This window comes from Hyla sarda, chromosome 9 (assembly GCF_029499605.1).
Source record: "Hyla sarda isolate aHylSar1 chromosome 9, aHylSar1.hap1, whole genome shotgun sequence".
NCBI classification, from domain to species: Eukaryota; Metazoa; Chordata; class Amphibia; order Anura; family Hylidae; genus Hyla; species Hyla sarda.
The window spans coordinates 53154116-53180544 of record NC_079197.1 but is presented as its reverse complement, the minus strand read 5'-3'; the positions used below and the strand labels follow the sequence as shown (position 1 = coordinate 53180544).

Below are 26429 nucleotides of genomic sequence, written 5' to 3'. Positions count from 1 at the left end.
TTTTGGGGGCTTCCGTTTCTACGCAGTGCATATTTAGGTAAAAATGACACCTTATCATTATTCTGTAGGTCCATATGGTTAAAATGATACCCTACTTATATAGGTTTGATTTTGTCGCACTTCTGGAAAAAATCATAACTACATGCAGGAAAATTTATACGTTTAAAAATGTCATCTTCTGACCCCTATAACTTTTTTATTTTTCCACATACAGGGCGGTATGAGGACTCATTTTTTGCGCCGTGATCTGAAGTTTTTATTGGTATGATTTTTGTTTTGATCGGACTTTTTGATCACTTTTTATTCATTTTTTAAAGGTATAAAAAGTGACCAAAATATGCTTTTTTGGACTTTGGAATTTTTTTGCGCGTACGCCATTGACCGTGCGGTTAAATTAATGATATATTTTTGTTCGGACATTTACGCACGCGGCGATACCACATATGTTTATTTATTTATTTTTTTACACTGTTTTATTTTTTTTTATGGGAAAAGGGGGGTGATTCAAACTTTTATTATGGAAGGGGTTAAATGACCTTTATTAACACTTTTTTTTTACATTTTTTTTGCAGTGTTATAGGTCCCATAGGGACCTATAACACTGCACACACTGATCTCTCATCCTGATCACAGGCGTGTATTAACACGCCTGTGATCAGTGTTATCGGCGCTTGACTGCTCCTGCCTGGATCTCAGGCACGGAGCAGTCATTCGCCGATCGGACACCGAGGAGGCAGGTAGGGGCCCTTCCGGTGTCCTGTCAGCTGTTCGGGACGCCGCAATTTCACCGCGGCGGTCCCGAACAGCCCGACTGAGCAGCCAGGTCACTTTCACTTTAGAAGTGGCGGTCAGCTTTGACCGCCGCTTCTAAAGGGTTAATACCGCACATCACCGCGATCGGCGATGTGTGGTATTAGCCACGGGTCCCGGCCTTTGATGAGCGCCAGGACCGACGCGATATGATGCGGGATCGCGGCGCGATCCCGCTTCATATCGCGGGAGCCGGCGCAGGACGTAAATATACGTCCTGCGTCGTTAAGGGGTTAATGACCTTGTAGAGGGGTTGAATAGTAAAGTAGCAATATTTGCAGATGATATTAAACTCTGTAAAGCAGTAAACAATATAGATGACAGTGCACTGTTCCAAATGGATCTGAATTGGCTTAAGGTTTGGGCTGAGAAGTGGCAGATGAGGTTCAACACTGATAAATGTAAGGTAACACACATGGGGAAGAAAAATCTGTGCTGGGATTATGTATTAAATGGGAGCACACTTGGGACGACTGACATAGAAAAGGACTTGGGAGTCTTAGTTAACAGTAAAGCTGTAGTGGCCAGTGTCAGGCAGCTACTGCCAAGGAAAATAAAATCATGGGTGCATCAATAGGGGCGTAGATGCCCACGACAAGGAAATAATTCTACCACTGTACAAATCACTAGTCAGACCACACATAGAATACTGTGTACAGTACTGGGCACCAGTGTACAAGAAAATATAGTGGAGTTGGAGAGGGTTCAAAGACGGGCAACTAGAGTAATATGGGGAATGGGAGGACAACAGTACCCAGAATTAGGGTTATTTAGATTAGAAAAAAGAAGGCTTAGGGGAGATCTAATAACTGTGTATAAATATATCAGGGGTCAGTACAGAGATCTCTCCCATGATCTATTTATACCCAGGACTGTATTTATAACAAGGGGGCGTCCTCTACGATTAGAGGAAAGAAGATTTCTACACCAGCACAGATGGTCTTTACTGTAAGAGCAGTGAAACTGTGGAATTCACTGCGATAGGAGGTGGTCATGGTGAACTCTATAAAAGAGTTCAAAAAGGGGCTGGATGCATTTTTGGAGAATAATATCGCTGGCTGTGTATATTAGATTTATAGGGATTTATTCTGACTGCCATATTTGGAGTCGTGAAGGAATTTTTACCTCTAGTATGAGTTTTTTTTGCCTTCCTCTGGATCAACTTAGTAGCGACTCTTTAGAGTTATGGGTTGAACTTGATGGACTCTGGTGTTTTTTCAACCTTATGAACTATGTTATACTATGTTATGAACTATGTTATACTCATGGACAAGCTGATGCTGCTACAGGACTGTTTAGTGTCCCATTAGGTATGGGGACCCCTAGTGGTGGGATTTTCAGGAGCCATTTTCTTAAATAAATATTCAACACATTTTAAACAACCATAATACAAAAGGTCTTTCATTTTCATAGGCAATAACTAGAGATGAGCTAATCGAAGCAGACAAACTCGAATTTGTTACGAATTTCAGGAAATATTCAATTTGCAACTAATGCAAATATTGCCGTTATTCTATAGCGCAAATCGCTTCATTAAACTCCATTTTACAGCGTTCCAGGATCCCGGACACCTAAAGTGGCAGATCCACATGTCAGTACATGGGGCAGGGGATGCTGGGAAGGTGGGATGATCCTGAATCACATGCAGGATGCAACCTATCAGCATTCAGTCACCCCTGTGATGCCCCACAGCCCTATATAATCGGCAGCCATTTTGCGGCTGCTCATTTCATGCCATACACTACAGAGGGATATCACAGCGTTCCACTTCCAACTGCTAGTCACATCAGCGTTGCAGACAGAGCAGCAGAGAGAAGATAGCTTTTCGTTGCCCCATACAGAGGAGGCATGAATGATTTTTCAGCGCAATTCTGTGTATTTTTTCCCACAGGAAATCATGTGCTGCTTATACTAGTCTGTAGACGGTATAATAACCAGCAGTTCACGTCATTCTTAATACTCTTTCTTGAAGTTTTTAAAGTAAGCCGGTATTATAATCAGATCATTTCTCTTACAGATGTGATTTCCTATATCTTTATAGCTTTCTATATATATATATGAGAGAAATATAACCTATGGTAAGTGCAATATATTTATTATTGCTAAAGCGGAATGCCCGGAAGGTTTTTATAGAAATCATATCCGGGTCAAATTTTATCAAAGATACATTTATCTTTTTTGTAAGATTTTTATATATGTTTGCATTGTTTTAAAATATGTCTATTTATTAGATGTCATTCGAAGTACTATGTGTCTTTTTTTGTGTGTTATAATTTTTACACACACAGTAACAAGTTACGCCTTCTTTAGTTTGGCGGTCTTTTTTTATGTATAAAAAGATCCCCTCTCTGTAACCCAGTATACATCTGCAATTGAAAAAGGGTACGTGGATACCCGAAACGCGTCTTGCCATAGATGTGCTTCTAAAACTTTTTGTTACAATAAACATGGTTTTGCTATAAGCCAAGGGAAATCTTGAGAAAATCATTCTGCTGCCATCTTTGGAGTTTTTTTTTTTCTTCCTCTTAATACTCTTTGACAGAGTGAAATTTTGTGTTTAATACACATTTTTTATTTTTTGTGGTGTTGTTGTGTACTGCTTCTGTTGTGCAAAAATAAGTTTTTTTTTCCGGACTGTAGTGCATTTTTCTGCCCTCATACGTGTATAACATACCTACATCTAAGTAGTGCACTTTTTTTGTACCTGTTAATCTGTAACAAACCTACATAAAGTGAAAGGCCAAGGAAAAGTAATCACTGGCTGTTGTTTTATGAAAATATGTTTTCCAAGTGTACTGTAGCGCATTTTTTGCCCTCATAAGTGCAAACCACATACCTACATCTAAGTAGTTCACCATTTTTTACCTTTTAATCTGTAAAGGGTCTACATACTGTGTTTTACAAAAATACATAGTTTTTCTGCGCATTGCATCACATTTTTCTGCCCTCATAAGTGCATACTGCATATGTACATCTAAGTACTGTACTATTTTTTACCTGTTAATCTGTCAAGGGCCTACATACTGTGAAAGAATAGCCAAAAGTATTCAACGACTGGTGTTTTAAAAAAATTACAGAGTTTTTAGACTCATTGTAGCGCATTTTTCTGCCCTCATAAGTGCATACCGCATACGTAAATTTAAGAAGTGTACAATTTTGTACCTGTTAATCTGTCAACGGTCTACATACTGTGAAAAGACAGCCAACAGTACACACCTGCTGCTATTCTAGAAAAATATTGTTTTAAGTGTAGTGAAGTATATTGTACTCCCCTCATATAAGCAATGAGTATGTCAGGAAGAGTATTGCCAGGACGTGCACAGAGGAGTGGCAGAGGCCTAAATTCATCAGGTGTAGGCAGAGGTCGCAGCAGAGTAGGGGTGTTCGGCAGCCGAAGTCGCAGCGAGAGGTCTGAGCTCCCGGTGTCAGCTAGCAGTCGTGTCGTGACCACCAACCCAGCAGCCGTGATTGATTGGCTCACTCGGTCTTCCACTTCATCTCAAGTGACATCTGACACCCCCAGTCAACAGTCGGTGGGTTCCTCACACTCAACCCTCAGTTAGCACGGCCCTCATGCTGCTGCTGCCAACTGTAGGCTCTGTCATTGTGCTGCTCTATGGTCTCCTCATGCTATTGCTACCACCTCCAGGCTCTGTCGTTGTGCCGGCATATTGTCTCCTCATGCTGATGCTACAACCTCCAAGCACTGTCATTGTGCCGCCATATGGTCTCCTCACTCTGATGCTGCCACCTCCAGGCTCTCTAATTGTGCTGTTCTATCTGCTCTATGGTCTCCTCATGCTGATGCTGCTCCTCCAGGCTCTACAATTGTGCTGCTCTATGGTCTCCTTATGCTGATGCTGCCACCTCCAGGCTCTATAATTGTGCTGCTCTATAGTTTCCTCATGCTGATGCTACCACCTCCAGGCTCTCTCATTGTGCTGCCATGGATACTGCAAAACATAATTAAGGTGCTGGTCCCCAGTTTCAGACATTCCTTGCATTAGGGTCCCTTTCAGGACTCCTGATGCCACCTCCAGGCTGTGCCATTCAGCCACTATATGGTATCCTCATGCCTCAGCCACCTCCAGGCTGTGCCATTCAGACACTATATGGGCTCCTTATGCTTTTCCTACCTCCAGGCTGTGTCTTTCAGCCAATATATTGTTTTCTGATGCTGCTGGGACTGTCTTGGATATTACCTACAATGTTTTATGATAGCACTAGCAAACATACATTCTCAATAAAGATTTTAACATTGATCTTTTAATGTTAGGGGTTGTGAAGCCCTCTTATGTACACATCCTGCTACCTGATCAAGGCTGCGTGTTTCAGGAACTACTTGGCTTACTGATGCTGCTGGGCCTGTGCCTACATTTTTTGGATGTTAGCTTACATACATGTTCTGTACAGATTTCAATATTTACCCTTTAATGTTAGGGGTTATTAAGCCCTCTAGTGTAATTCTGCTGCCTGATCCAGGCTGTGTGTTTCAGCAATTATATGGTTTAGTAATGCTGCTGGGCCTGTGCCTAAAATTTTTTGATGTTAGCACTAACTAACATACATCTTCTATACAGATATCAACATTAACATAATGTTAGGGGCTGTGAAGCCCTCTTGTAAACTCATGCTAATGTCTGCCCCAGGCTGTGTGTTTCAGGAACTACTTGGCTTAGTGATGCTGCTGGGCTTGGGCCTTAAAATTTTGGATGGTAGCACTAGCTTACATACATGCTTAATTGAGATTTGAACATTGATATTTCAATCTTAGGGGTTATGAAACCATCTTGTGCACTCCTGCTGCTGACTGCTCCTGTCTGTGTCATTCAGCAACTACATGGTTTAGTGATGCTGCTGGGACTAAGACATTACCAATATATGGTAGCACTAGGTACCATACATCTTTAATGAAATTTTCAAAATTCATATTTTATTCTTAGTTTGTGAGGCCCTATTGCCTCCTCATCTGCCGCCACCTTCAGGCTGTACCATTCAGAATTCAGTTATGAAACCCTCTTGTGTACTGATGAGACCTGCTCCTGACTGTGTGTTTCAGGAACTACTTGGCTTACTGATGCTGCTGGGCTTGGGCCTTACATTTTTGGATGGTAGCACTAGCTAACATGTATCTTCAATAAAGATTTCAACATTCACCTTTTAATGTTAGGGGTTGTGAATGCCTTTTGTGTACTCATGCTGCTTCCTGCTCCTGTATGTGTCATATAGCAACTACATGGTTCAGTGATGCTGCTGAGCCTAGGACATTACCCTTATATGTTTATGGTAGCACTAGGTACCATACATCTTCAATTGACATTTCAAAATTCATCTTTTATTATTAGAGACTGTGAGGCCCTATTGTCTCCTCATCTGTCACCATCTCCAGGCTGTGCCATTCAGACACTATATGGTCTCATCATGCTTCAGCCAACTCCAGGCTGTACCATTCAGGCAATATATGGTGTAAGGAAGAAGTATCCAGCATCCAGGTGAATTCCAAGGGTATTCTTTATTTGGAGGTTTGCAAATACACGTTCAACACTTTGACGCATTTTGCGCGTTAGCGCTAAATCATAGAGTAATAAAACAGTGGTACAATACACATATAAGTACTAAAACCTTTTGGTCACATGATCATGTTGCAAAAAAACACACAGAAAATCCGTACTGGATTCTGATAATTCTAAAACCAGTAATGGAATGACAGCCATACAATTTCTCGGTACTTGTTCCCACTTGTGAATTTAAGATGACCAGAGATTATATTATATATTTATGCACAAGATAACCATATATAGGTGGCAATATATCCAAAGCAAGATAAAAATGATAATAAGCGGAAACTAGCGTGACATAAAAGAATGTTTTCGAAAACTTTCGAAAAACTTCTTAGGGAACTCGATATTGATTTCCGTATGTAGGGGCCAAATATCTAACAATAGGAGAAAGTCAGAAGGTATATAAAGGTATATGTAGGTACACAAATATCAACCAGAGGAAAGAGAAAACCATATTAAATTATGAGTATTTACATTAACATACTTGCATATGATTATGTAACTAGCCACAGGTGGAAAAACAAAAATATATATATAGTAAATTTGAGTAGCCATATTAGACCAGTGATGCAAATCATAAAATGTTGCAGTATTTTGTAATACCTTTTTTTTTGGACTAACAGCACTTTGTAGAGACAAGCTTTCGGGATTCCTCCCTTTATCAAGTCCAAAGCAAATCCAAAGGGATTTGCTTTGGAATTGATAAAGGGAGGAATCTCGAAAGCTTGTCTCTACAAAATGCTGTTAGTTCAATAAAAAAGGTATTACAAGATGCTGCAACATTATATGATATATATATATATATATATATATATATATATATATATATATATATATGAATATGAAAAGCAGCTAATTACATCACCTTTTCAGGTAATGTTCCCTGGTATCAGCTTAGCTCCTGTTAAGGAATATAAAAAGTTGATCGGGATTTTATGCCATACCAGACTACTCCCCAAAAGTGAAGTTTCTACCCATCTGCAGAAAGCTGTTTCGTGGATTATTGAAAGAGCTTCATTGTCAGTTCAATCATTACAAGTCATACAATAAATTACAATCACACAAAGCATGACAGTACAAGACACAGCAAAGGTTCCCTAAGCTATACATCGCACATCATGCTACTCTAACACTCAGCTCAATCCTGTAATAGAAAAGCACAAGAGATCGAATAACAAAACAATACAATCTGTGATCGGGGTAGGGGCGTGGGCTGTGGAGCGGGGGTGTGGGGGGTATGGGCGACTATGTGGGGGTGGGGAGGGGGCGTTTCACAGGGCCAAACTGCTGGGCTGTATCTTCAGGGAGACATGGGAGAAGGAGAGGGGTCTTCACTCCTCTTCTTCCTCATTAACGGCCGGGCTGTCCAAGATGGAATAGTCTCTAAGCAGGTTCTTGATGAACCTGCGGCAGTCCCGGGCGGACATGTTTTCCCTGTTGATCACGAGGCGGTTCCTGGCAAGCCACACTGCGTCCTTAAAACAGTTCATAAGGCGCCAGGCCTCCTGGATGGCCTCCACGTCATGGGTCCCAGGGAACAGACCGTAAAGCACCGAATGGTACGATAGGCAGCTCCTGGGCACAGTCTCTCTGAGTTCATGTTCTAGGGCGTCCAACAGACCCTGTGCAAGGGGGCACTGCCAAAACACGTGAAAAGATGTTTCCTCCACGTAGGGGCACCGGGGGCAGTACCGGGTTTTGCACAGGTTGCGGGCATGCATGAATGACCTGAGAGAGAGACCTCCCTTGATGGCCATCCACGACAAGTCCTTGTGTCCATTGGTAAGCCGCTTTGAGGCCACATTGTTCCAAACTGTCTCTGCAGTGGCTGCAGGGAGACCCGGAACCAGCTCTGTCAAGTCCTTAGCTCGGATGAGCTTGTGGATTGTCTTCGGCTTCCATAGGTCGGGTTTCAGTCCTTCCAGCTGGTGCTCCCTCACAAACCGGACAACATCCCCATAGAACCAGGGAGTGTTCCAGTTGTAAGGGATGGAGCTGTCCCACTTGTCCCAGCACAGCTGTCTCCAGAGGGGCATGAGAAGCAAGCGAGACATGGACCTTCCCACTGAGCCAGTCTTTTCAACAAGAGTCCGCTGCAAGGTGACACATGCAAAGGAGGCCCTCAGCAGAGTAGGGATGTCGGGTATTCCCTTCCCACCCTTGCGGGGTTCCTTGTATGTCACAGTCTTCTTGACTCTGTCCATTTTGCCCCAGATGAAGCCAAACACTGTCCGGGTGATGGCCTTGCAAACGGTGGTATGGGGAGGCCAGGCCTGTGCGGTGTATTGGAGCACAGGCAAAACTTCACTCCGCAGGACAAGTGCCTTGCCTTCCATCGAGAGCTTTCTGTAGCTCCACAGTCCGATCTTCGAGTTTATCCTTCCTAGTCGGTCTTGCCAAGACTTAAGGGCCGCTCCTTCCTTCCCCAACCAGACTCCAAGAATTTGAATGAAGTCCGGCTTAACGGTGAAGGGGAAGGGGGCGGAGGAAGCCAGTTGCCACTCCCCGAAGAGCATGGCCTCCGACTTCCTGCAGTTGACTTTTGCCCCCGAAGCTCTGCCGAAGTCCTCGCAGGTCTGGACGAGCGCAGTCACTGAACGCTGGTCAGCGCAGAAGACGGTCACATCGTCCATGTAGAGCGAGCACTTGACCTCGTAGCGATCTGGTCCTGGTGCGGTGATCCCTCTGATCTCTCCATTCTGCCGGATAGTCTCAGCAAAGAGCTCTATAACACAAACAAAAAGAAGAGGTGAAAGAGGGCAGCCTTGTCTAACCCCTGAAAGGATGGGAAAGGGGTCAGTCTTCCAGCCGTTCACCAACACCGTGCTGTAAATGTCAAAATACATAACGTTAACAAAAGAGCAAAACATCTTCCCCAGACCCAGCCTGCGCAAAACCCTGTCCATTAATGCGTGGGAGACACGGTCGAACGCCTTCTCCTGATCTAAGCTGACCAGGGTGGCGCGGCCCCCGCGGTCCTGGATGTAATGGACCGTGTCTCTCACTAGGGCAAAGCTGTCAGCAATCCTGCGACCAGGAATGCTGCAGGTCTGGTCCGGATGGACGATCTGCCCCATGACAGGTTTCAGCCTGTTGGCCAGCACCTTGGCGAGGATCTTGTAGTCCACGTTCAGGAGAAAGATGGGACGCCAGTTTTTCAGGTCACATCTCTCCCCCTTCCGCTTATACAAGATCGTGATCATCCCTTCCCTCAACGACGGTTGCATTCTGCCCCCCACCACCATCTCCTCGTACACCTCCAACAGGTCCAGACAGATCTGGTCACCCAGCGCTACATAGAGCTCGGCCGGGAGACCTTCACTGCCCGGGGTCCTGCCGGGCTTAAAGGATTTAGCGGCAGAGAGCAGCTCCCCCACCGTCAAGGGATCGTCCATAGCCGCCGCACCTGCGGGATCAACAACGTAAGTGATACCTGACAGGAACCTCTCGGCGGCTTCAGGGTCGGATGACTTGGGGGCGTAGAGGTTGCTGTAGAAGTCGGAGACGACCCCCATCACTTCCTCCTTGCCACTCCTCATGTGTCCGGTCTCATCTCGTAGCTCAGTCAGGGGCGTGTGGCCGGCATGGAGCTTCCTGAAAAAGAAAGAGTTACACTTCTCACCCTTCTCCAGGTTCTCCACCTTGGAACGAAAGACGATTCGCTTGGATTCCTCCTCAAAGTGCCTTTTCAAGCTCTTTTTGGTCTCCTCCAGCTCCTCCCTGACGTCCCAGCCACACTGGAGCAGGTCCTGCAGGGACCGCAGCTCGCGCTGCAGTTTCCTGAAGTCCCACTTCTTCGCACACGCCTGTTGTCTGCCTTTTGCTTGAAAGAAATAACGGAATTCGACTTTAACATATTCCCACCAATCGCTGATGCACTTGAACAGACATTTGTCATTTCGCCATACAAGGTACGCATCCCTAAGTTCCTCCATGACCTCCCTCTGCTCCAACAGGGCACAATTCAACTTCCAGGAGCCTGGGCCAGGTGGGAATCCATGGCCCAGAGTCCCCCGGAATCGAATGGCCCTGTGGTCAGGGAAGAAGCAGGGGACCATAGAGTACGACACCTTTCTGACTGCTCTCGAAGTGAAGATGAAGTCTATCCGAGAACGAAGCGAGCCATCGGGGCGGCTCCACGTATAGTTTACGGAGCCGTTCCCGATGGACCCGACAACGTCCTGCAAGGATGCCTCTGTCACCATCTCAATCAGCAGTTTAGAAGTCACGTCCAGGTTGGCGGATGTGCCAGAACTGCGCCCGTCCACCTCAATGGGGCAGTTGAAGTCACCACCCAACACTACTGCCCTAGTGGTGGCGAGTTCAGCCCGCAGGGCCTGGAGAACCTCCAGTCGGACATCCCTCTCAGGGGAGGCATACACGTTGATGAGCCGCACGGGCTCACCCGCCCAGGAACCGTCTGCGACAAGAAGTCTGCCACAGACGAGCTCCCGGACGGAATCAAGTGCAAAGTTACCTCCCCTGATCAGGATGGCCACCCCCGCAGACCTATTGTCGCGCCCACCAGACCAGTAGGAAGGGCCGTGAGGCCACCGCCTGGCCAGATGGTTGTAAGACCTAGAAGCAGACAAAGCACATTCCTGCAACATGTAAACATCACACCTCTGGGAATCTAAGAACGTAAGAACAGTCTGAAATCTAAACCAAGCTCTAATACTCCTCACATTAATGCAGAAGATGTTGAGATCAGCCATGGGAATAAAAAGAGAGGTTAGTTCAGATACTAGTTACCACTCTGGTCGGACGGGTCCTCTTCTCTGGCGCCTGTCGGCTCCTGTGGCTTCTCGTAGCGCCCTTCCAAGAACTCGTCGTAGACCGTGTTGGACGGAGTGTCCAGGATTTTCTTGACCTTTGGGTCCTGCAGCAGCTCCTCCATAGATTGAGCTTGGACTGGCTCTGCTTGGACCTGCTCCACTTGGGCCTGCTCCATCACCTCCTCTACTTCTGAAGCTTCAAGGCTCTTGCAGACCTGCTCCATCTCCTCCTCCTCATCTGAAGCTTGAGGGGTCTCGCAGGGCTCGATAATCTTTCTTTTGTGGGACTCTTCTGATGCGTTGTCCCTTTCTTTCCTCTTCCTCTGTATGGTACCTGGGGGAGGAATCACAGGAAAGTCCTCCGAAGGGCGGGCACCAGCAGCTGGAGGGGGGTTAGGTGCTGCTGGGCCAGGAGAGAAAGGAGGCTCGGTGGGGCGGGGGGCAGGAGAGAGTGCCCGGGCAGGGGAGGACGGGGCAGGGGTGGGCCGGGCAGGGGAGGACGGGGCAGGGGTGGGCCGGGGTGGGGTACGGGGGTCAGGGGTGGGACGGGATGGGGCAGGAGGGGCAGGGGTGGGACGGGATGGGGCGGGAGGGGCAGGGGATGGGGCGGGAGGGGCAGGGGAGGGACGGGACGGGGCAGGGGTGGTGGTGGATTTCGCCTTCTTACCCTCCTTGGTCGGCTTGGCCATCCGTGGTGCTGGCTCCGGAGCTGGGGCTGGCTTCGGTGCTCTCGCTGCCACAGATGCCCATGTTCTCTCCCTCTGGGGGCAGTCCTTGTAGCTGTGGGCTGCCAGTCCGCAGAGGTTGCAGGTCTTGCTCTTGGGGCAGTCCTTGGTCGTGTGACCTGTCACACGGCAATACCTGCAGGCATCCTCCGTACAGTCCTTGCCCTCGTGGCCCATCTTGCCACATCTCCTGCAGGTCTGCGGCATGTCCGGGTAGAAGATAAGTCCTGTGGAGTTGCCCAAGGAAAATGTCGTTGGCAGGTGCTGTAGTCCGTCTGGAGAAGCAGGGTTCTTGTTGAGTCTGACGACCACAGACCACTTGCAGGTCCAGTATCCGAGTGAATTCAGGATGCGGGTGGGCTCCCTCACCACGGTGCAGAAGCGCTTCAGGAAGGTCGAGATGTCCGTGCATGGGGGTGTGTGGGTTCCGCATTGAGACCATCACCCGCCTCTCCTCTCTTTGAATAAGGCAGTTGCCCACAAAGCGAGAGAAAGGGGATACAGGACTCGCCGCTTTCGCCGCCTCCCAGTATCTTCTACAGGTCCCAATGGTGATGTAGAAGATTCCCGAAAAGAAGGTTGCTATTCCCAGGGTGTCAGCCGTGGGGAAGCCTTGATCCGCCAGCATCTTCTTGCAGAACACGTCGTGGGACATGTCCGGCACCCTTCCGTCCACGGGCTTGAACTTCAAGGCAACAGTCTGCCTCATCCAGGGTTCCAGGGTTGGAGCTTCCAGGTTGGGAATTCTGCCGCCCTTCTGCCTTGCCGTGGTGGAGGTTGAAGCTTGCTGTGGTTGGGGCTGGACCTCCAGGCCTTGCCCTGCAACCTACTGGGTGGACTTGCTGGTTGAGACCATGGCTTCTTCCAGCAGGCTCTTTTCCGCTTCCTTGCTTGCTTGTGGAGAGAGGCTTCGCAAAGTCTTCTTTCCCGGATGGGAGGAGCTATGCAGATCCAGTCCCGGTGGGAGGAGCTATGCAAATCCTTCTCCAGAGGCAGCGAGTTTCTTCGAAAAGATTCTGCGCCACCTTCGTCTTCGCCGCTGTTCCGGAATTCACCGCCGATTCCCTTCTTCCAGGTTCTTCGTCGGCTTCTTCCGGAGCTGCAGTCTTCAAGATCTTCTCCTTCTTCAGATGTTCCGAGGCAGGCAGGAGACGATCTTCAGGTGGTATGCTCTAGAGAAATGCGGTTCTAATAAGAACGAAAAGTACTGCAATCGTACTACGCAAAATCTCCACCACAATGCTTGGAGTTCTTCAGACCTTAGTGATCACGGTATCTCCCCTGCCAGGTAAGTACAGATACTACACTTGATCTTAGCCAAAAGGCCGAGAAGCGATTTTGTGGTTTTTGCCACTTGTCAGCACAGAGCAGGGAGATCTGGCTTGGCTGGGGTAAGAGACCTGAGAGCAGCTAAAGGGGTTGAGTATTTACCTCAGGGTGAGGCCACCACTCCTGGTGTAACGGAGCTTCAGAAAGCCATTAAGCACTCCGCGGGCATTCTGGGTAGGGGAATATGCAAAGCAGCTCATTACATCACCTTTTCAGGTAATGTTCCCTGGTATCAGCTTAGCTCCTGTTAAGCAATATAAAAAGCTGATTGGGATTTTATGCCAAGCCAGACTACTCCCCAAAAGGGAAGTTTCTACCCATCTGCAGACAGCTGTTTCATGGTTTTTACCACTCCTCAGTACAGAGCAGAGTGATCTGCCTTGGCTGGGGTAAGAGGCATGAGAGCAGCTAAAGGGGGTGAGTATTTACCTCAGGGCGAGGCCACCACTCCTGGTGTAACGGAGCTTCAGAAAGCCATTAAGCACTCCGCGAGCATTCTGGGTAGGGGAATATGCAAATCAGCTCATTTCATCACCTTTTCAGGTAATGTTCCCTGGTATCAGCTTAGCTCCTGTTAAGCAATATAAAAAGCTGATAGGGATTTTATGCCATGCCAGACTACTCCCCAAAAGGCCCAGAATGCCCGCGGACTGCTTAATGGCCTTCTGAAGCTCCGTTACACCAGGAGTGGTGGCCTCGCCCTGAGGTAAATAATACTCACCCCCTTTAGCTGCTCTCAGGCCTCTTACCCCCCCCCCCAGCCAAGCCAGATCACCCTGCTCTGTACTGACGAGTGGCAAAAACCACGAAACAGCTGTCTGCTTGCTTCTCGGCCTTTTGGCTAAGATCAAGTGTAGTATCTGTTCTTATCCGTTTTTCATGCCGGTGGGCAGTAACGCCGGTGTGGGGATGGGTGCTGCATGGAGGAATCAGCTCGACGGGTGACCTGATACCTCCAGGTCTTGCCATGAGGCTGAGAGGGTCTAGAGCAGAGGTACTTTTGTACCTTGGGGAGTGGTGACCCCGAGGTGCTGAAACTCACTGGGAATACTGGCTCACTGAGTTGAAGCACGGGCACCATAATCTCTTCACCTTGTGGTACTCACCTCTTGATTCCCGGCCTTCTGGCTAGGATCAGAGACATTTTTATAGATCCGGCTGGATGTCCAGGCAGTATATCTGCACACATTAACTTATTTATTTATTTTTGTCTCACTGTGTCACTTTTTGCGTGTTGTGTGTTCACAGGATTTGTCAGGATGCGGTAGCCCTTCTGGGTGTCCCTCCTGGTGGTCTAGGGGAGGTGTGTGTGGCCATTAGGTTCCGCACCTCCCTGCAAACACCCCGGGTACTCCTGCTTTGGCAGAGTACCTACCGTTATCGGCTCTGCGGGCAGATACCTTGGCTAACACCAAGGGGGATGCCGGGAGCATTTGTGGTCCCCTAGTAGCTTCGGCGAAAAGGGACATCGAACCTGGAACCTCGCAGGTACCTTTTGATCCGGAGGCGAAGGGTAAGGTTTGTTGGGGGGCCTCTCTCCTATCGGAGAAGGACTTGCGATAGACCGCATCATTTGTGCACGTTTTTTTTTAGTGTAACACGTTTGCACTTTTTCTTGCACTTTGGGTGAATCGAGAGCACGTTCCTCGGCTTTAGAAAAAGAAAAGAAAAAAAAAACACGAAACAGCTGTCTGCAGATGGGTTAAAACTTCCCTTTTGGGGAGTAGTCTGACTTGGCATAAAATCCCGATCAGCTTTTTATATTCCTTAACAGGAGCAAAGCTGATACCAGGGAACATTACCTGAAAAGGTGATGTAATGAGCTGCTTTGCATATTCCCCTATCCAGAATGCCCGCAGAGTGCCTAATGGCCTTCTGAAGCTCCGTTACACCAGGAGTGGTGGCCTTGCCCTGAGGTAAATATTCACCCATATAGATATATATATATATATATATATATATATATATATATATATATATGTTTGAAATTAAAATACATTCTGCCATATTAAATTATTATTTTATTCGCTTCTCGGCCTTTTGGCTAAGATCAAGTTTAGTATCTGTTCTTATCAGTTTTTCATGCCGGTGGACAGTAACGCCGATATGGGGCTGGTGGGGATGGGTGCTGCATGGAGGATGCAGGTGTACCAGGGCTTTCCGGGGCTGGTTCTGAGGAATCAGCTCGACGGCTGCCCCGATGTGACCTGTTCCCTCCGGGTCTCGCCATGAGGCTGAGAGGGTCTAGAGCCGAGGTACTTTTGTGCCTCGGGGAGTGGTGACCCCGAGGTGCCGAAACTCACTGGGAGGATAGACTCACTGAGTTGAAGCACGGGCACCATAATCTCTTCACCTTGTGGCACTCTCCTCTTGATTCCCGGCCTTCTGGCTAGGATCAGAGAAATTTTTATAGATCCGGCCGGATGTCCGGGCAGTATATCTGCACACATTCACTTATTTATTTCTTTTTTGTCTCACTGTGTCACTTTTTGCGTGTTGTGTGTTCACAGGATTTGTCAGGATGCGGTAGCCCTTCTGGGTGTCCCTCCTGGCGGTCTAGGGGAGGTGTGTGTGGCCATTAGGTTCCGCACCTCCCTGCAAACACCCCGGGTACTCCTGCTTTGGCAGGGTACCTACCGTAATCGGCTCTGCGGGCAGATACCTTGGCTAACGCCAAGGGGGATGCCGGGAGCATTTGTGGTCCCCTAGTAGCTTCGGCGAAAAGGGACATCGAACCTGGAACCTCGCAGGTACCTTTTGGTCCGGAGGCGAAGGGTAAGGTTTGTTGGGGGGCCTCTCTCCTATCGGAGAAGGGCTTGCGATAGACCGCATCCTTTGTGCACGTTTTTTTTAGTGTAACACGTTTGCACTTTTTCTTGCACTTTGGGTGAATCGAAAGCACTTTCCTCGGCTTTAGATAAAAAAAAAAAAAAAAATTTAATTATTATATTACAAAAATGATGTATATTAAATAATTTTGATGTTATTAATTTACATCAACTATTATCATAATGTATTCCAACTGACTAATAAACAGAATCACTATGAATTTATTATCAATTTATTATAGTGTATTTTTCTATTTTTATGAATTTTTATTATTACTATTTTACTGTTATTTAATATTCAAAATATATGTCAAACTGGAAATTAACTACTATTAATATGACATGATTAAATCTAATCTGTGATTTAAGCCTTTAGGGTATCTGGTATTCAAAATGAACATTTTCTCTTCATATCTCCTCCTCTAGTGTTACACCTAACCTTTTCTATTCCCATGACACTAAGGCTTCTAGTATCTCCTGCGTGTTTTTCTCTTATGTGCGTACATCTGAAATATGCCGTCTGATCCTATCTTTCAAATGATTACTCGTACAGCCAACATATTGTTGTTGGCATATATCACATGAAGCCAAATATATAACTGAACTTGTATTGCAATTTATATAGGATCTGACGGTATACTTCTTTTTAGTTACATGAGAAATGAATTCTAATATTCATATGTGAACATGTTATACATTTATTGTTGCTACACTTCCAATTTCTCCCAGTGTTCAGCCAATTACCATTATAACTTTTTCTAGTATTGCTGCTGAATAAACTTGGAGACACTTTTGAGCCTATAGTTGGGCCTCTCCTTGACACCATGTTCACACCAGTCTCAATAGTTACTTTAAGTATTGGATCCATTTCCAAGATAAGTAAATACGGTACTTGTTAATGATCCGTTTAATACGTGTGAACTGATTGCTATAGGCTGTGACAAGCGGGGGTTTAATAGAGCCCATGTTCACACCAGTTTTCTCTTCCTCACGCATTTTTTCATTTTTACCTAATCAATTTTTTACTGCTTTTAACTTCCCTTGATTTATTTATAGTTTGTTTCTCTATTAGATCCTTCCTTTCAATTCTGTCTACTCTCTCCTCTTCTGTTTGAATATCCTGCATAGAGTAGCCTCTCTCATAGAAGCGTTTTCTCCATTTGTTTTTTTCTTCTAAAAATGTTTTAGGATCTGAGCAATTACGTTTAATAAGGCATATTTCACCAAACTGTATGTTTTTAACCACATGTCGTGGATGACAGGAACTAGCAAGCAATATTGCATTGCTTGCTGTTTCTTTCCTATATCGATTAATTTTAACACCATATTCATCTGATGAAATTGTAATATCCAGGAAATTAACTAACTCACTACTATAGTGTGATGTGAATTTTAGATTAAATTCGTTTTGATTAATAAATCTTATGAATTCCCCAAATTCACACTCAGACTTCTTCCACACCAGTAGTAGATCATCAATAAAGCGACCTAACCACTGAATGTGGTGTGAGGATGGATTAGACGGAGTAAAAATAAAACAAGTTTCCCAATAAATCATATAAATGTTAGTCAGCGAGGGTGAGTATTTAGATCCCATTGGAGCTCCCCTTGCTTGAAAGAAGAACTGATTGTCAAACTTAAAAAAGTTTTGTTGTAACAGGAATTCTAAAGCTATACAGATAAATTTTTTCAAGCCAGGGGAGTAACTGCTAAAACAATCCAAATAATATTTAACTGCAACCATCCCCCTCGACTATGGTATTGATGGATATAATGCCACCAAATCTCAGGTAGCCCAGAAAAATCCAGGTTCGCATGCAATTTGGTTCAATGTGTTTATGACATGTTTTGTGTCTCGGATGTATTCTACTAATGGGTTGCAGATATTGGTCCACACACTCGCCTAGTCTTTCCAAAAGGGAGCCTATACCCGCCACTATAGGTCTAAAAGGTGGGGGTAAGGCTCCCTTATGGATTTTTGGCAGCGAGTGGAACACCGACATGACAGGATTTTTAACATACAGATATTCCTCCAATTTATTATCAAGTGCACCTAGTGCTACTCCTTCACTTAGGACCTTTTTCAATTTCATTTGGCAAACATGGGTGGGAAAGTTTTCGAAAACATTTTTTTATGTTACGCTAGTTTCCGCTTATTATCATTTTTATCTTGCTTTGGATATATTGCCACCTATATATGGTTATCTTGTGCATAAATATACCACTGTTTTATTACTCTATGATTAAGCACTAATGTGCGAAACGCGTCAGAGTGTTGTATGTGTATTTGCAAATCTCCAAATAAAGTATACCCTTGCAATTCACCTGGATGCTGGATACTTCTTCCTTGTTCCTTCATTGTGTGGCCGGGGTCGGAACCGGCATATCCGAGCACGGGTGAAAACAGTCTCGAGGTGAGCTGCCTCCATTTGGATATTTAATATATGGTGTACTGATGCTGCTGGGACTGGGTCTGGGAATAAACATTTTGTTATGGTAGCACTAGCCACCTAAAATCTTTGGTTTAAATTTCAGAATTCCTCTTATAATCTTAGGGATTGTGAAGGGCTGGTGTCTACACATGCTGCAGAAACTCCAGGCTGTGCCTTTCAGGCAATATGTGGTTTACTGATGCTGCTGGACCCCGGCCTTTGAATAAAAACTTTTGTTATGGCAGTACTAGCTTTTTGATTGAAAGAGCTTTATTTTCCGTTCAGTCATTACAAGTCGTACAATTAATTACAGTCACACAAAGCATGATAGTACAATACACAGCAAAGGTTCCCTAAGCTATACATCGCACACCATGCTACTCTAACACTCAGCTCAATCCTGTAGTAGAAAGGCACAAGAGATCGAACAACAACACAATACAATCTGTGATCGGGGTAGGGGTGTGGGTGACTAAGTGGGGGTGGGGAGGGGGCGGATCACAGGGCCAAACTGCTGGGCTGTATCTTCAGGGAGACATGGGAGAAGGAGAGGGGTCTTCACTCCTCTTCTTCCTCATCAACGGCCGGGCTGTCCAAGATGGAATAGTCTCTAAGCAGGTTCTTGATGAACCTGCGGCAGTCCCGGACGCACATGTTTTCCCTGTTGATCACGAGGCGGTTCCTGGTAAGCCCCACTGCGTTCTTAAAACAGTTCATAAGGCGCCTGGCCTCCTGGATGGCCTCCACGTTGTGGGTCCCAGGGAACAGACCGTAAAGCACCGAATGGTACGATAGGCAGCTCCTGGGTACAGGGTCTTTGAGTTCATGTTCTAGGGCGTCCAACAGACCCTGTGCAAAGGGGCACTGCCAAAACACGTGAAAAGATGTTTCCTCCACGTAGGGGCACCGGGGGCAGTACCGGGTTTTGCACAGGTTGCGGGCATGCATGAATGACCTGAGAGAGAGTCCTCCCTTGACGGCCATCCATGACAAGTCCTTGTGTCCATTGGTAAGCCGCTTTGAGGCCACATTATTCCAAACTGTCTCTGCAGTGGCTGCGGGGAGTCCCAGCTCTGTCAAGTCCTTAGCTCGGATGAGCTTGTGGATTGTCTTCGGCTTCCATAGGTCGGGTTTCAGTCCTTCCAGCTGGTGCTCCCTCACAAACCAGACAACATCCCCATAGAACCAGGGAGTGTTCCAGTTGTAAGGGATGGAGCTGTCCCACTTGTCCCAGCCCAGCTGTCTCCAGAGGGGCATGAGAAGCAAGCGAGACATGGACCTGCCCGCTGAGCCAGTCTTTTCAACAAGAGTCCGCTGCACGGTGACACATGCAAAGGAGGCCCTCAGCAGAGTGGGAATGTCGGGTATTCCCTTCCCACCCTTGCGGGGCTCCTTGTACATCACAGTCCTCTTGATTCTGTCCATTTTGCCCCAGATGAAGCCAAACACTGTCCGGGTGATGGCCTTGCAAACGGTGGTATGGGGAGGCCAGGCCTGTGCGGTGTATTGGAGCACAGGCAAAACTTCACTCCGCAGGACAAGTGCCTTGCCTTCCATCGAGAGCTTTCTGGAGCTCCACAGTCCGATCTTCGAATTTATCCTTCCTAGTCGGTCTTGCCAAGACTTAAGGGCCGCTCCTTCCTTCCCGAAGTTGACTTTTGCCCCCGAAGCTCTGCCGAAGTCCTCGTAGGTCTGGACGAGTGCAGTCACCGAACGTGAACGCTAGTATGGCAGTACTAGCTATCCAAAATCTTCAATTTAAATTTCAAACTTTGTCTTTTTCTTAGGGATTGTGAAGCCCTGGGGTCTCCTCATGCTTCAGCTAACTCAAGGCTGTGCCATTCAGACACTATATGGTCTCCTCCTACTGATGCCACCTCCAGGCTCCCTCATTGTGCTGCCATGTGATATGTGACTCCTTGTTAGATTAGGTCCTTTGTACCAACACGTCGGGGCCCAGGACACTAATACTTGGGAATTAAAAGTTCTATTTCAAAATCCTTAATTTCAATATCTTAGATTTCTATTTAAAATTCTTATATTTCAATGGTCTTCTTATGCTTTTGCCAACTCCAGGCTGTGTCATTCAGGCAATATATGGTCTCCTCATGCTTCAGCCAACTCCAGGCTGTGCCATTCAAGCAATATATGGTTTACTGATGCTGCTGGGCCTGGGTCTGGGAATAAATATTTTGTGATGGTAGCACTAGCTACCCCAAATTTTCGGTTTCAAATTCAGAATTTATCTTATAATCTTAGGGATTGTGAAGGCCTAATGTCTCCTCATGCTGCTGCCAACTCCTGGCTGTGCCATTCAACCACTATATGGTCTCCTCATATGGCCAACACCTCCACACTGTGTCATTCAGCCACTATATGGTCTCCTTATGCTGCCAACACCTCCATACTGTGTCATTCAGCCACTATATAGTCTCCTCATGCTTCAGCCTCATCCAAGCTGTGTCATTCAGCCACTATATGGTCTCCTCATGCTGCCAACACCTCCCCGTTGTGTCATTCTGCCACTATATGGTCTCCTCATGCTTCAGTGTTATTCAGCCACTATATGGTCTCCTCATGCTGCCAAAACCTCTACGCTATGTCATTCAGCCACTATATTGTCTCCTCATACTGATGCCACTTCCAGGCTCTGTCATTGTGCCACTCTGCAGCAGTGATTCTAAAAGCTATGCCGGTAATCTGCATGTTATTCTGAATAATAGTATTATTTCACTACCCCAGCACACTCCATATGCGTGTTAGAACACAGCAAAGTGTTCTATGCCCCTATTGAGGCTCTCTGTAGGCCAGATATAGCCATTTTTAATATAGATTTGCTGCAAATAAATTCAGATTGAACCAAATTTTTTTTTTAAATTCAGCAAATCGGCCGAATTGAATTTTTCAAAAGTTCGCTCATCTCTAGTAATAACGTATAAAAAGTTTTTGGGGATCTGACAGCGCCCATTTAAATATTATGGAAGACCAAGTATACCCAATATTATATATTCCATGGTATTCCCTTATAATATTGTTCATAATGAAAAGCTTTGTGGAATATGAAAAAGAGTTCAAGAAGTTGTTTTGAAATCCAAATTCCTCAGTTCCCAAACTTTTCAAGCAACTGTGAAAAATATTTAAAAATAAGTGCAATCCATTAGAGGCTTCAATTTATAGGACCCAAGATTATGATGCTAATGCCTTGCCATCAAATACTACAGGATAACACCAGATGCCCATCATAACTGTTTTGGTAGCACCTACACAATGTTAGGAAGATAATTTTAACATTATGGTTGATCATTTATGTCCTTAAAGGCCAGTTTATACCTTGTGGTATAAAGCACTACACATGTATTATTTACAACCCCATTATAGATATCTCCAAGGTTCGATGACAGTTGACAATCCCCAGAGTTAAGAATTAGGTTATGGAAGTGTTTGAACCTTAGAATGTGAACATCTGGAGTATCTGTCATTTGTCTAAACTCTGGCTGTGGTCCATTTGGTCATTGATGTAAATAAGTGAGTAGAGTCCAGAGGCACAGCAATTATATGTGATTCAAAACATATTGCATGACTCTTTAATGTTTCAGTGTAATTCTTTAGAGGGGGCACTAGGTTATTTTGATAAAAATTAGTAAAACCTGTCTAAGTAGCAATGCCTGATGCTGTGATCTGTAACTTTATGTGCAGTTTATGCCTTATTTTATAGGTTGGAATACTTTGTAGTACACTAGAAAAAAAAAGATAAAGCAATTGATACTACAATATTTGTTAAAAAGCTACAAAGGTAGAATTTACTATCTATATAAATATGCAATGCTAATTAAACTAAAAGGGTTGTGTCATAAACCAATACACCAGTTAGTACTAAGTCAAGACTAGTGTATGGAGGGTTAATCTAAATTTTAGACGGGGACAGGAGAAGCACCAGGTGAGTGACGGACTGGGGCTCGTTTGCGGACACGTCCCGCGATGCGAGCCCCAGCGCCGCCGGCAGCAGCAGGTAATGGGACCATGCACTCACAGCCAGCATGTGCAGCTGGAGCGCATAACGTAAAAGTACCCCCCCTTTGGTCTCCCCCTCCTTTTACGAGTTAGAAAATTCCTGAGAAGGTCAAGGTCCAGGATATTCTCCTCATGCTCCCAAGATCTCTCCTCAGGACTGTAACTCTCCCAGTGGACCAAAAAAAATGTGTTTACCTCTCACAGTTTTTGTAGCAAGAATCTCTTTAACCTTGAAGATGTCAGAAGAGCCGGAGACAGGTGTGGGGACAAGATTCTTCTGAGAAAACTGGTTTATGACAAGAGACTTGAGGAGAGTGACGTGGAAGGAATTGGGAATACTTAATGTTGCAGGTAGACGGAGTTTGTAGGAGGCAGGGTTGATTTTTTTTGTAGAATCTGGAAGGGACCGAGCTTGTAACAGGGGATCTTGAAGTGGACGTACTTGGATGAAAGCCACACCATGTCACCAGGAGAGAAGGACGGAGGAGGTCTTCTACTTTTATTCACTTGTGCCTTCATGCTTGAAGAAGCCTGAGATAACAACTGTCGGGTCTGTTGCCAGATGGTAGAGAAGTCACTGACCAGCTCATCAACAGCAGGCACACCGGAGGAGACTGGGAGAGTAAGAGGAGAACAGAGATGGAGTCGGTAGACAACAAAAAAGGGAGATGACCTCGTGAACTCGAAATCCTTAAGATTATATGAGAATTCTGCCCAGGGAAGAAGGTCGACCCAATTATTTTGGCGAGCTGAAACAAAATGATGAAGATAAGTCTCTAGGATTTGATTAACCCTCTCCACCTGACTGTTAAAGGGTGGTAGGCTGAGGAGAAGTCCAGAGTGTTGTCCAGATGGTTACAAAAGGGCTCGCCAGAACTTAGAGACAAATTGCACACCTTGATCTGAAACGATATGCTTAGGAAGACCATGTAAATGAAAGACATGCAGCAAGAAGTACTTCGCCAGCTGCGGGGCAGGAGGAAGACCTGGTAGTGGAATGAAATTAGCCATCTTGGAAAACCGATCTACAACGACCCAGATGACAGTGTTATTATGAAATGGTGGCAAATCGCTGATGAAATCCATGGCAATATGGGACCAGGGAGTCTCTGGAATGGGTAAAGGCCGTAAGAGTCCTGCAGGTCTCTTTCGAAGAGTTTTGTCACGGGCAGAAGTTTCACAGGAACAAACAAAATCAGAAACATCCCGTTAAAGATGGGGCCACCAGTAGTGCCGGGAGATGAGAAGTAGAGTTTTGCATATTCCGGGATGTCCTGCTGTCAAGGAATAATGACCCCATTTCAGGACCTTGCGTCTCAATCTGGTGGGCACAAAGGATTTTATGGGAGGAACTTGCTGAATCTCGGCAGGAGCTGCAGGAATCAAACGGTCAGGAGGAATAATATACCTAAGCGTGGAGTCCAAACCAATGACATCAGAGGACCTGGAGAGAGCATCAGCCCTGATGTTCTTGTCTGCTGGACGGAAGTGAATGAAGTTGAATCAGGAAAAGAACAGTGACCACTGAAGGTATAGAAGACTCTTTTGGTCAGGGTAGATGCTGACCTTATGAGAAAAACCTTCCAACAAATGTTGCCATTCCTCCAAAGCTAGCTTGATAGCGAGGAGTACACGATCTCCAATGGAGTAATTCCTCTCAGCAGGAGAGAAGGTCTTGGAGAAGAACCCACAAGTAACAGTCTTGCCCTTGGAATTTTTCTGAGTAAGAATGGCACCCAATAGATGAGGCATCAACCTCCAAAGCAAAGGGCCTCTTCAGATCAGGTCTTGTAAGCATGGGAGCAGAGGCAAACGCAGACTTTAAACAGGAGAAGGCCTCTTCAGCCTCTTGAGGCCAAGACTTAGGATTAGATATCTTCTTAGTGAGAGCCACAATTGGAGAAACCAAGGATGAGAAATGTGGGATAAATTGACGATAATAGTTTCCGAATCCCAGAAAGCATTGAATAACACGTAGACCCGAAGGGCGAGGCCAATCCAATACTGCAGACAATTTATCTGGATCCATCTGCAGGCCCTGGTGAGAGGCAATGTAGCCAAGAAATGGAAGACTAGATTTCTCGAACAGACATTTGTCCAGTTTGGTGTAGAGATGATTCTTTCGTAATCACTGAAGAACCAGACAAACATGAGTACGATGCTCCTCTAAGTTGGAAGAGAGGATCAGGATGTCACGTAAGATATCATTGACAAACGTTTGAAAAACAGCTGGAGCATTGCAGAGACCAAATGGCATTACGAGATGCTCAAAATGTCCGTCACGAGTATTGAAGGCCGTTTTCCATTCATCTCCCTTGCAGACACGAAGGAGGTTATACGCTCCACGTAAGTCCAACTTGGAGAACACCTTTGCACCACGTTGACTGTAAAAAAGTTCTGAGATAAGAGGTAGAGGGTATCGGTTCTTGACCGTGATTATGTTAAGTCCCCTGTAGTCAATGCATGGACGGAGTGAGCCATCCTTCTTTCCAACAAAGAAGAAACTAGCACCAACAGGAGAAGAGGACTGATGGGTAAATCCCTTTTTGAGATTCTCCTGGATAAACTCAGCCATGGCTTTGGTCTCCGGAACCGATAGAGGGTATATCCTTCACGAGGAGGAGTGGTACAAGGCAGAAGATCAATAGGGTAATCGTATGGACAATGTGGAGGCAGAGACTGTCTTGCTAACTAGTTTGAAACTCCTCAAAACGCTCACTGTTATACAAAACAGGCACACTTCTAAGCATAAGACATATTTTATTTACATATTTGCTAAAATCTAAATATAATGAAATATAAACAATGAATCATGGAAGCAAGAATCAATACATTTACCGGATATTGTATCATCACTCCGTGATCGGGGGACTCATTATCGATCGTATGTCTGCATCACACAACTTGTCCGCTGTGGCTGGAAATCCCATTGATTCGGGGAGTTTCCAGAGTTTTTTTCCCTGATTTACCACACCTTGCGCAGTCCCATTTATGCTCAATAATTGGACACGGTGATCACATGTGCTACTAGTTAGGGTTAAGTCTTGTTTGTGTGCGCTTACGGTTATGCGCTTTTTTTTTACACAACATGTTATATAAGTGTGACATATCACGCATGCCCAGTAGTTGTTTACCAGAAGAGGTGGCGTGGGATCAGCACTGTTAAACCAATCACCATCCATCCTCCTCATGTGCAGATAAGTCCTGAAACTTGTTGCTCTGAACTTAAGTAACCCTTATATTTATAGTTTCATAGAGAATAAGAGCCATTACTATTCCTTATACAATTCATCATGATTCTAACTATGCTAAGTCAGACACTCACACAGACTTGTCAGAATCATATCACAGAGACTCAGCCTATTTCTTGCAGAAAACATCAGAGAAATCTTGGTAAGGTGGTGGCAGACGAGGAAAAGGAGGAGGACGAAAAAATTTTTAGACTGAACTGATTGGAGGCAATGATTTTGACAGGATTGTCCCCAGCAAATAATTTTTCTAGTTCTCCAATCCAGGTGCAGAGAATAGCATTGCAGCCAATGAAGGCCAAGAAGAATCTCTGAAGTACAGTGTGGCAGTGCATAGAATTCAATATTTTCTTTATGCAATACACCCACTTGCTTGACAAGAGATTCAGTAAGGAAGTGAACCATACAGTCCAGATTATGTCCATTAACAGAGGAGATGAACAAGGGCTTGGCAAGCCGAGTGACAGGAAGATGATACTTGTGGACCAAAGAAGAATCAATAAAGTCACCAGAATTCAAAAATGCTGTAGCACTGAAGGAAGACTTGGTAGAAGCGAAGTCTTGTACAGAAATAGTTAAGCGAGGAGAGGTGGTATTCACACCTAGGGACGCCTCTCCTACGTGCCCTAGGTGCAAGCCTTTTTCCGGATACTGTGGACAAACAGAACAATCTTTGAGGAAGTGTTCGGGGCTAGCACAATACAGGCACA

At 45.6% G+C, this 26429-nt stretch overlaps 1 non-coding gene and 2 pseudogenes across 1 annotated transcript; 2 read left to right on the top strand and 1 right to left on the bottom strand.

Annotated features, from left to right (window-relative positions):
- Nucleotides 1-13061: 13061 nt before the first annotated feature.
- On the bottom strand, nt 13062-13208 carry LOC130292112 (U2 spliceosomal RNA; annotated as a pseudogene).
- An 813-nt stretch (nt 13209-14021) lies between these two features.
- LOC130292092 (U2 spliceosomal RNA) lies at nt 14022-14202 on the top strand (annotated as a pseudogene).
- A 1022-nt stretch (nt 14203-15224) lies between these two features.
- LOC130292126 (U2 spliceosomal RNA) lies at nt 15225-15412 on the top strand. Its single transcript, XR_008848085.1, has one exon. It is a non-coding gene; the product is annotated as a U2 spliceosomal RNA (small nuclear RNA).
- The last annotated feature ends 11017 nt before the right edge of the window (nt 15413-26429 follow it).